A 12,856-nucleotide genomic window follows, 5' to 3' on the forward strand; every position below is an offset into this window, starting at 1 on the left:
AGATTCTGATTTGCTAAAAACGTATAGAATCCTCCCCTAATCTACGTGGTAACGTCGGATTTATGAATCAGACGACGAACGATGAAGAAACCTAAAGAGAAAGAGTTCTTCAAGTTCTAGAGAGAGAGGGAGAGGATATTCTTGAGATAACTTTGTGATTAAACAAAGGAAAGTGATATTTATAACCCTTGACTCGGCCGCCCTCGTCGATGAAATGGTGCCCTCGTTGATGAGCCACTGAAGACGCCTCGTCGACGAGACGGTGACCTCGTCAACGAGACTGAGATTCCCGGTTTCCTGAATTCTCTCGGCTTCTCCTCGTCGACGAGCCTCTGAATTTCGTCATCAAAAGCAGAAGGGACTTTGTTGACGAATTCTGGCCTCATTGACGAACTCTGCACAATTTACCAATTTACCCTTCTTTTACATAATTAATCCATATATCACAGTTCGGGTTCTTACAACCTCCCCTCTTTATAAAAATTTTGCCCTCGAAATTTGTAATCTCTCATTACAAACTCAATTATAATACTGAATACATACATACTCTAAGAAGAACTGGCGGCCATTTATACGCAGCCCCGTTACAATACATACATACATACCTACATACATTCCCTCACTTATGGCGGAGGAATACCGTGGTTACATACATACACAGCCTCAGGAGCTCATAATAAAAACAAGACTGTCCTAGAGACTAACCACACAATACTAATACGATAACAGAGTACTATATACATACATACATACCCATACCGACCCTGTTATTTAACTACTACTCAGAACAATTGCGGATACTTTCGGCATATTTCCGTTTCTATCTCCCAAGAAGCTTCCTCAACCATGTGATTTTGCCACAATACCTTTACTAACGGTATTTCCTTGGTACGCAACTTCTGAACCTTCCAGTCCAAAATATGAACAGGTACTTCCTCATACACCAAAGTATCCCCAATCACTAAGGACTCGTAACTAATAACATGCGATGGATCTGACACGTACCTTCTCAACATGGATATGTGAAATACATCATGGATCCTTGAGAGCACAAGAGGTAGTGCAATCCGATAGGCCACCGGACCCACTCGTTCTAGAATCTCAAATGGCCCGACAAACCTTGGGCTCAGCTTGCCCTTCTTCCCGAATCTCACCACTCCTTTCATCAGAGCGATTCTAAAAAATACCGTACCCCCCACCTCAAACTCTAACTCATGGCAGCGAACATCTGCGTAGCTCTTCTGCCAACTTTGAGCTGATTTAATCCTCTCTCGAATCAAACCCACCTTCTCAAACGCCTACTGTACAAGTTCAGGTCCTAACATCTGACGTTCACCAACTTCGTCCCAATACAAAGGAGATCGACACCTCCGACCATACAAAGCCTCGAATGGTGCTATCCCGACACTAGCTTGGAAGCTATTGTTATAGGCAAACTCCACTAGTGGCAGAAACTAAATCCAACTACCGTCGTAGTCCAATACGCAAGCTTGTAACATATCCTCCAAGATTTGTATTGTCCTCTGTGACTTTCCATTAGTTTGGGGGTGGAACGCTGTATTGAAAGTAAGTTTCGTCCCCATTGTTTCTTGCAAGCTCTTCCAGAATCGAGAAATAAACCTCGAGTCTCGATTTGAAACAATGGACATCGGTACCCCGTGCATTCTTACTATCTCATGTATGTACAAATCCGCTAACCTACTCAAAGGGTAGCTAACCTTCATTGGTACAAAGTGAGCAGACTTCATCTACCTGTCCACGATTACCCAGATAGCATTTTGCCCATGAAGCTAAGCGGTAATCCAGTAACAAAGTCCATGGAAATGTGCTCCCATTTCCACACCGGAATAGGTAAAGGCTGCAACAGCCCTGCCGGCCTCTGATGCTAAGCTTTCATCTTCTGACACGTTAGACACTGTTCCACGAACCAGATAATCTCCCTTTTCATACCACTCCACCAAAAGGACTCACGCAAATCCTGATACATCTTCGTGCTACCCTAATGTACCGTATACAAAGAATGATGCGCTTCCTCCAGAATCGTTCTTCTGATCTCGTCACCGTTTGGAACACACAGCCTGGTCCCAAATCTCAACACACCTCTGTCGGGGATGTTAAAATGTACAACCAACCCCTACTGCACTTTCTCCACAATCTCAGCTAACTCCGCATCATTAGCTTGCGCGGCTTTAATACGCTCAAATAAAATCGGTTGGATCACCAAGCCAGCAATGAAAGTCTGAAGATCACCAGACACCAATTCTACGCCAAGGCTTTCCAGATCCCATCTAACATGATGTTGAGCTACAACTGCAGATACTGCTGCATACTCTAACTTCCAACTCAACGCATCTACTACCACATTAGCCTTCCCCAGGTGATAACTGATCATTCAATCGTAGTCCTTGATCAACTCTAACCACCGCCTTTGCCTCATATTCAGTTCCTTCTGCGTGAAAAAGTACCTAAGGCTTTTGTGGTCAGTGAAAATCTCACACTGAACACCGTACAGGTAGTGTCGCCAGATCTTTAGGGCATAAACAACAGCAACTAATTCTAGGTCATGCGTAGGGTAATTCTTCTCATACTCCTTAAGTTGCTGAGAAATATAAGCTACTACTTTACCCTGTTGCATAAGCACACATCCCAAACCCTTCAGGGATGCGTCACTATAGATCACAAAACCGCCATCCCCTGAAGGAATGGTCAATACTAGAGCAGCAACCAGCCGGTGCTTTAACTCAAGAAAGCACTGCTCGCAATCACTAGTCCAGTCAAACTTCACCCCTTTCCTGGTCAATCGTGTTAGAGGTCCAAACAATTTAAAGAAATCCTCTATGAACCGACGATAGTAACCCGCCAGTCCTAGAAAACTCCGAACCTCCTACACACTCTTCGGTCTCGTCCAGTCGACCAAAGCTTCAATCTTGCTAAGATCAACTGAGATACCGCCTTTAGACACCATATGGCCTAAGAACGTGACTTGATTCAACCAGAATTCACACTTCTTCATCTTGGCATACAACTTCCTCTCTCACAGAATCTGTAGTACCAACCTCAGATGATTTTCATGCTCTTCCGGACTCATCGAATATACTAGAATGTCATCGATAAACACCACTACGAACTGATCCAGGTACTCATGGAAAATCTTGTTCATCAAATCCATGAACACTGCTGGAGCATTGGTCAAACCAAATGGCATAACCAAGAACTCATAGTGGCCGTATCTGGTTCGGAAAGCAATCTTCGCTACATCCTCATATCTAACTCTCACCTGATGATACCCTGACCGTAGGTCGATCTTCGAAAAGACCTGCGTTCCCTACAACTGGTCAAATAGATCATCAATATGAGGCAACAAGTAACGATTCTTCACAGTTACCTTGTTAATCTCACGGTAATCAATGCACATACGCATCGACCCGTCCTTCTTCTTCACAAAAAAAAACTGGAGCTCCCCAGGGTGAAACACTCGGTCGAATAAAACCCTGGTCCAGTAATTCCTGCAACTGCTCCTTCAACTCTCAAAGTTCTACCGAAACCATCTGGTACAGAGCTTTAGAGATCGGTGCCTTGCCAGGCAGCAACTCTATCGCAAACTCTACCTCATGATCCGGAGGTAAATCAGGTAAATCTTCAGGAAACACATCTGAAAACTCGTTGACCACTCGAATATCCTCAAGCCTCAACTCCTCCCGCGGCGGTTCGTTCACGCAAGTTAGGTACCCTTGACATCCGTCCAAGAGTAACCTCCTCTCCTGTAATGCTGTTAAAACCTGTGGCGTCAAACGCACACACGATCCTACGAACTCGTACTTCTGCTCCCCAGGAGGTCTGAACACTACTACCTTCCTACGATAATCAATCATCGCAAAATTGGAGAATAGCCAATCCATCCCTAGTATGACGTCAAAACCAGAAATGTCGTATACTACAAGATTCGCTGGTAGCAGTCTCTCCTAAATTACAACTGGGCAATTTCCTAACATCTTACTACAGATCATTACACTCCTAGTCGGCGTAGCCATAGAGAACTTCTCATCCATAGCTCGGGTTTTAACCCCACATAACCTCACAAAACTAGCAGATATAAACGAATAGGTTGCTCTTGAATCAAATAAAACAATAGCTCTATTTGAAAGCAAAACCATGGTACCTATCAACACGTTCCCCGCGTGTTTCGTATCTGTTGGAGTAAGTGAATACACTCTCACCAGAGTCGTGGTTGCTTGGTAGTTTCCCCGAGGCATCCGATTACTCCCATGGTTCTGGCTCTGTGCAAGTATATCTCTCCTTGGTGCCTGATAGCTCCGGGACAGGTGGCCCAGTTTGCCACAATTGTAGCAGTTACCCCAGAACGACTGACATTCGTCATCGTGCCATTTACGACACTTGGCGCACGATGCGAAGGATGGATCCCCCTGAAGATTCTACTAATAACCCAAACTATAGTTGTTCTTCTTCTTCCACTCTCCCTGCCAAGGACTACTCTGAGAACCAGAAGATACCGGCCTCTTCCTCTAATCCTGCACCCCTTCATCTCCCTAAAGGCCGGTCTCAACTATGGTGGATTTATCCACCAAAACGGAGAACTCACGGATCTACAGCATCCCCACAAGACGGTAGATGTCTTTCCTCAAACCCCTCTCAAACCTCCGAGCCTTCTCGTACTCATTCGGAACTAAGTACGGTGCAAATCGAGACAATTCGATATATCTGGCTACATATCTCTACACCGTCAGAGTACCCTGCATCAGGCCCGAGAACTCATTGGCCTACTCATCATGAGTGGAAACCAAAAGGTATCTCTCGAAGAATACCTCTTTGAAGCGGCCCCACGTCATGCCCGATGGACCAGCTCTCTGCTTCTCAAGCAGACTCACCACAGTCCACTAACGCCTGGCCTCTCCCGACAACTGGAAAGTAGCGTAAAGGACTCTCTGCCTATTAGTGCAGTGGAGGACTTCTAGAATCCTCTCGGTCTTCTCGACCTAGTCCTCCGCTATAATCGGATCAGGTCCTCCTGCAAATGTCAGAGGGTGCATGCGTGTGAACCTCTTGATGGTACACCTCGCATCTATAGGAGAGTTCTCGCGTCTTCTAACGCTTCGCCCGATCTCTCGCATAACCTGCCTCGTCAACTCATGAGACACAGAAGGAGTCTCATCACTCGCAATTCCCTCGGAATCGCTATCCAAGTTGTTATCCTTGAGCTCCATTTTGAAAATAGAATAGGAATCAGTTAGAATTCCTATATCGTACACAGTTAATACAATCATTAGCACTAATCATGTCATTCACCACTGTAATGGGTCCAGGTCTGTCCTATCACACTAACATGAATCCATCAATGGTTTTCCGTGACGTGATCTTTTTGAAATCGTCCATCCAGGAAGGACACATAACACCTCCAATAAGTCCCTATCTAGCAACAACACAATCCTCGACCTACACTACCCATTTGCTACATCCTATACTCTGGTATGTACACATCAATACACTAACAAAGTCTACAAGACCTAACAACCTGGTTAGCTCTGATACCAAGCTTGTAACGCCCCTAACCCTTAAACCAGGGTCTAGTGCGTTATACCTAATAAAATCCAGATAATCCATAATAAATCATCCATCACCTGCATTTTCATAAATCTACATAACTCCCAAAACATTTCAGTATTCTCACAATCATCCATTACTCAACAACCTTAAAACATAAAGACATAAAACATAAATATTTACATTCCCCAAAATTTACATAGAAATATACCATTTTCTTTTTCTACTTCCCAATAATGCTATAAAAACCTCGAGCTTTCAAAGCTCGATCTTGAGGAAATCCTGAAAAAGATAAATTTATATTCGGGTGTGACACATCTCAGTAAGGGGAGAAACAATATATTAAACATAACGTGTGACTAACATGAGGTATATAGATATCATTTTAAATACATTTGTAAATCATTATCATAACATTAAAACCATTTTCTGAACCTAAACAATCACATGCATAGATTTACCCACAAGATTACCCAAGGACAGAGGTGATTACCCGCCCATACAAGTAGCACCTCTCTGCTCTGATACTTAGGTAACCCTAAGGTCACCATTAAAACATACCAGAGCACTCACCTTACTCAGTAAGCCCTCAAGTGTAAGTTTAATCTCGTACTCATGTATTCAACAATAGTTTACCGGCAAAGGCCCTAAGGATAGAGAAATCTACCCGCCCATACAAGTAAGTTCCCTCTGCCCTAGTACGTTATGCAGCTACTGCCACATTTGAAACTACTAGTGCACTCGCCTTACTCAGCAAGCCCTTAGGCGAAGAGTACACCCCGCCCAATCGTAATATGTTCTATGAACATACATACTTCTAATATCATAATACATTATTTTTTCTGTCATTATTCAATCATTCACATATGTTTATGTTCATAACTTTAACATTTCATTTCATTTCACTTTAAGTGACTCTTTCCCATTTTACATTGTTCACATTTCACACTTCATTTTCATTTCATTCATTTCTATTTTCATTTCATTTCATTTCATACCCAGCATCTTTCAGTTATTTTACCCAACATCTTTCAGCTGTTTTACCCAGTATTTTTCAGCTTTCATACATTTACCCAGCATCTTTTAGTTGTTTTACCCAACATCTTTCAGCTGTCATATATTTACCCAGCATCTTTCAGCTATTTTACCCAACATATTTCAACCGTTTACATGGTTGCATTAACACACACAAACAGCATGGTTCATATCATATTTCATTTTTAACGCTTTACTTACTTAGCCTGCATCTCATACATTTAACATATATTTGTACAGAATCTCATGCTACACAATTTAAAAGTAAAAATTCATACATATTCCTGTAAAATAGGTCAACCCACATTTAGTATTTAATTACTAAAAATACAATTTCCATTTCTTACATAATTATCTAGAAAATTCCTTCCACTTTCTTCAGTTCATTTTCACAAATACATAACTAAATAAGTGGTCTTAGGCTCAGAAATCATAGTTTTACATGGTTGACATTTTAATAATTCACACCAAAACATACATATAATATAACATAAATTATTACCTTTAATTTCTTAAAATCTGATTTAATATATAATTTTCTCTTACCTGATTTCTTGAACTACACCAACAGGGACCCCGAAAATATGCCTGCGACGCTCACCCGGACCCTAAATCAAAAATCATAATTTCATAAAATTAATCTTAAATAAAATATTATTTTAATACTTCCTAGGGCTTTAAATACTAAATAAATAAATATACCCTTAAATATAGCCAAATTACAAATTTTCCCAAATCTCACTCTCGCTTTGGAATGGAGTCTAGAAAACCCCAATTGGAACTTTACTTATGTCAGAATGACGACGATCACGACTAGGACACCATGGTGGTGCCTGATCGTCGATTTAATAGCAGATTTAACAAAAAATTGAGAAATTAGAAGAAAACTGCCTTATCCTAGAAATGGTGTCTATGCCGCTTCCACGACAAATCCGCTCTAGTAGAAATATCGGTGGAGGAGTTAAGAATCCAACGGCACCTTCTATTTATTGATCGGTCAAATATTCGCCAAGAAATTGAGAGAGAGATGGTGATGGAGGGAAAAAAGAAAAGAAAAGAAAAAAGAAAAAAAACACGCAGGAACTCACCTAGGGCGTCCCTTCTACAATTTAGACTTCCTGAAGGAAAGATCCTTCAAGAAGGTTAAATTAAAGTAACTTTAATATATTATATTTGTCACGACGTCCCGAGAGCATGTGTACCCTGGGGTGGCGAAATAAAAATTAATTTTAATTTTCAAGGAAAAATAAGAATATCGGAGTCGCCACTAACCTTTTAGTGTGGTTAGAACACATGATTACTTCCCCGTTAAGGGTAGAATGGGTTTATGTTACCAGAGTTGGGTTTGGGAGTTTGGCCACGTGAGGGGAAGGTACAAGCACCCCCTACGCGCCCGTTCTTACGAACGGAACCTAATTAATTTGGAATTATCCCTAAGTCAATCTAGTAAGTCTTTAAAATTACTCCTCTAGTAAATTTACTAATACACGTACAAAGTGGATAAATAAATAAATAAATAAGTAAATAAATAATACAAAAATATATATAAAATCTAAATATTTACATATTCCCTCAGAACTAAAGGTACGTGAAGTCCGAACGCTCATACCCCAGCATTAAAATCATAGGGATAAAAATCAAGAAAATATTTAGAAAATACGCTCCCAAATTTTGAAATTGTATAGAATTTTTCATATGAAAATATTAGTATGAGAGGTTTTAATATATGATAATAGGATAATCAGCAACTACTAAAATATTACAAATGTCAAAATAGGTAACAAAATACCAAATATACTACAATACTAAAGACACTAAAAATAAAAATAAAAATAATACATAATATATTAAAAGTACTAAAAACACCCTAATAGGTAATACCAAATATCCTAAAGATACTATATGAAGTAGTACCCTATGTATTAAAATACTAAAAAAAATACCCTAATAAATGATACTAAATATAGTAGTAATACCATATAATTCATAAACATATAATACGAACTTAAATACTTAAAAATACCATATAAACTAATAATAATACTAAAATACCATAATAATAAACTAATAATTATAAACTATAATATAAATACTACCATAAGAGTAATGAAAACAAATGACAAAGATAAACCTAATAAACTACGCCTAAAGACAAACATAATAATGTATGATCATAGTAATACCTATAAATACCACAATATATATAAAATGGACGTAGGAAAGATATAAACATGATAACGAACAACATACCAAAACATCACACAATAATGAAAATACTACAATAAAAGACAACCATATTCATTATTTAACATGCATTAATATAAACAATAAAAATTTAAACCTAAATGAATACTATGACAAAAACAAACCCTGCAAAAAAGAAAAGAAAAGAAAATAAATTAACATCAAATATATATATGAAACCTGAATTAATATTATTGCAAAAAGTGAAAAAAATTCCTGCGAAAAATAGATTAATGTTAGATATATCATATATAAAGCTCTAATTAAATATACAATAAAAAAATTTAAACTTTACATGTCAATACCCCAAACAAATCAAAAATATATATATACATATGTATACAGGCATGTATGTGACAGTGTGAGTGCGTGTGTGCTCTGTCTGAGTACAGTGTGTGTGTGTGCGGTGTGTGCAAAGACTTACAGGGGACTCGCGAGGTCTGGAGATGGCTCACGGATGGCAGTAGGTTGGCAGCAGGGGGCCAGCTATGATGGAGCTGTTCGGGTTTCTGGCGGTTGGCTGCTGTGGGGGTGGTCGGTGCAGCAGGGGAGGCCACCGGTGGCTGGAGTCGTGGCTTTGCTGGCTGGTCGTGAAGGTTGATGGAGGAGATTCAACTGCTGCAGGGGCTCGCCGGTGAGGTCGTATGACGGTGGAGCTACTGCTTGTGTGATGACAACGAAAATAGCGAGTGGTGGAGGCATCGCCCAAGGCGCCGGTTGCTGGGTAGAGAATAGAGACGCGTCAGGGCTCCTCCTAAAGTTATGGTGCTCAGCTACAGAGGGATGGATGGAACAGGGGGTTCTCGGGTGGTTTGCAGAAGGTGGCGATGGAGGTTGCTGGGCGAGGAATTGGCGAGATGGGGAATGGAGATGGAAGAAGAATAAAGGAAGCAATTGAGAAGACCGGTGTGGTCTGCGGCTAGGCAGCGAAGAAGAATGATCAAAGGCCAGGTTTTTTTTTCTTGGTTTTGTCTTTGCCCGTGCGCCTCCCTCCCCCCTCCCCCCTTTGGCCTCTACCCTGCGCCTCCCTTTATAAATAAAAATTGAGAAACCCTAGACTCTTCTTTTTGATTTTGTTTTTGTTTTTCTTTTCTTTTTCTGCTTTTACTCTTATGGTAATAATGAAAATAGTAATAATAATAATAATTATAATAATAATATAAGGATAATAATAATAATAATAATAATAATCAATAAGGTAATAATAATAATAATAGTAATAATAATACTACTAATAATAAATAATAATAAATAATTGTAGTAAAAATAAAAATAATAAAGATACTATCAGTAAAATAATAATAATAATAATACTAATAATAATAATAATAATACTAATAGTAATAGTAAAAGAAATACTAAAAATAATGACAATAAAATAATAATAATAATAATAATAATAATAAAAGTAAAATAATAACAATAATAATAAATATATCCAAAATAATAATAGTAAAGTAATACTAATAATACTACTGGTAATAAATAATAATAAATAAAAATGATTATAAGAAAGTGATAATAAAAATTCTAATGATAGTAATAATAATAATAATAATAAAAATAAGGTAATAATAATAATAATGAAAATAATAAAAGGGAACCCCGTGTTCTATTTGGTTAGGGCAAAAATAGGGTGTCTACAATATTATAATAATATTATATTATATACTTATATATATATATATATTTTATCCTTATATATTCATATATATATATATATATAATCACCATTTTATTTAACTTAATTAATTCAAGTTAATAATGTTTAACTTATTAATTACTAATACATAATTCTAATGTAATTTAATTCTTTTTTTTTACTATTCCCTTTATTTGTTTATTTAATACATTAATTTAATAATGTTTAACTAATTAATTAATTAATAATTTTAATTAATCTTTTTTTTTTTGGGTTATTACAAGCTGTCACGTCCCGAACTCGCAGATGGGTCCCAGGTGTGAAAATAGTAACCTTACCTGTCTCTGTATCAATTAAAACATACATGATACAATACAATAAGAGGGTCCGACCACGTGGGGTATATAGATGCCCTATATCCATACACGTATACATCCATACTCATCAAATATGCAACGGAAAATGTTTCATCTACCCATATAACATACCATACCAGAGTCTATACGACACTAGGATACACAAACCCATACAACACTAAAATATACAATCCCATAATTACAATACATACTCCGGGTGCCTACAAAAACCATCATGACAACCCGGTTACAAAACTCATACCTAATCAAGCACTAAATGTAACTAAACGACACCCCTGCTTCCGGATTCTAGGATGCTAGTTTCGGCTACCCGAAAGACCTGAAAACATTTGTATATACATTCGGGGTGAGACACCTCTCAGTAAAGAAGAAAGCAAGTTATATCAGGGTGTGGCATACCAGTGTTATTTTACATAAAACATAACATCATACAATACGTTACAATTTGAAAACATTTCCATACAGTTCCAATATTTTCACAAATCCATTCCAGTACATACGATACCCAAACATACGGTCAGTGACGTCACACTAATACACAACTACCATGCGAAGACCGAAACCTCACAACAATTACGTTGCCAATACGGTGTAGCTCACACCCCTCGGTGACCAATCGGAACACCCTGGTGATATTTCACACCCTCGGATATAGAGCTGGACACTCTAGCCCACGGTAATAAACTGGTACATGGCGTAGCGTGCGGTATTTAGCTGCCACACAACTGTTTCAGCGTACGATAATTAGCAGCCACATAACTGATTTCACAAAACCTGGAATCATTTTGGAACTCACGTTCCTATACTCACTAGCGTACGGTAATTAGCCACCACATAACTGTTTTACAAAATACCTAGAACAATTACATACAACCATACATTCCACACTTATTTAGTTTACGGCAAATCATATCATTTTCCAATTCAAGCATATAGTTTTATACAAATATGGATAACAGTCATCTCAATAATACAATTTAAACCAAACAAATGGTTTTCCAAATAAAGTAGAGATGATACATGAAATCCCCAAATTTTCTGAAAACTGTAACCCAAAAATCTCGTATTTTACCCGATAGATTTTCCCAAATAAGTAGTCAAAACATACATACAATCGTAACTTATAAGCTTACCGATCCCGATTTCAAAAAGTAACTGATATAAACTGAATCCCCTTACCTTAACTTGAATTCCAACTACGAACTATACAGTCCCCAAAACTACAAATCGAGACTCCAAAACCTATAAACCACAATACAATACATGCTTACAACTCAAACTACTACACATACTTCGAATCAGAAAAGAAAACCGAGCCTTACCTTGATTTTGGCCCAAAACCCAGAACTATTCAAAACGAGATTCTGATCCACTAAAAATGTAAAGAATCCTCCCCTGATCTACGTGATAACGTTGGATTTACGAATCAGGCGACGAACGACGAAGAAACCTAGAAAGAGAGAGTTCTTCAAGTTATAGAGAGAGAGGGAGAGGATATTCTTGAAATAACTTAGTGATTAGGCAAAGGAAAATGATATTTATAACCCTTGACTCGGCCGCCCTCGTCGACAAAATGGCACCCACGTCAATGAGCCACTGAAGACGCCTCGTTGACGAGACGGTGACCTTGTCGACGAGCCTGAGATTCCCGGTTTCCCGAAATCTCTCAGCTTCTCCTCGTCGACGAGCCTTTGAATTTTGTCGTCGAGAACATAAAGGACTTCATTAACGAATTCTGGCCTCGTCAACAAACTCTGCACAATTTACCAATTTGCCCTTCTTTTGCATAATTAATCCATATATCACAGTTCGGGTTCTTACATCGTGCTTTCTGTATAAATTGTATAATTATGGTACTGAGACAACTGAATATTTTAACTATGTAAAATTACATAAATTCTGATAACATGAAAGCTGCATAAATTCTGTACTATACTGATAATTTCTCATGCCACACAATTAATTAAACAAAACACATGCACTAAAATATGTAGAACTG

The sequence above is a fragment of the Malania oleifera genome, chromosome 8 (genome assembly GCF_029873635.1).
Source record: "Malania oleifera isolate guangnan ecotype guangnan chromosome 8, ASM2987363v1, whole genome shotgun sequence".
In the NCBI taxonomy this organism is placed as follows: Eukaryota; Viridiplantae; Streptophyta; class Magnoliopsida; order Santalales; family Ximeniaceae; genus Malania; species Malania oleifera.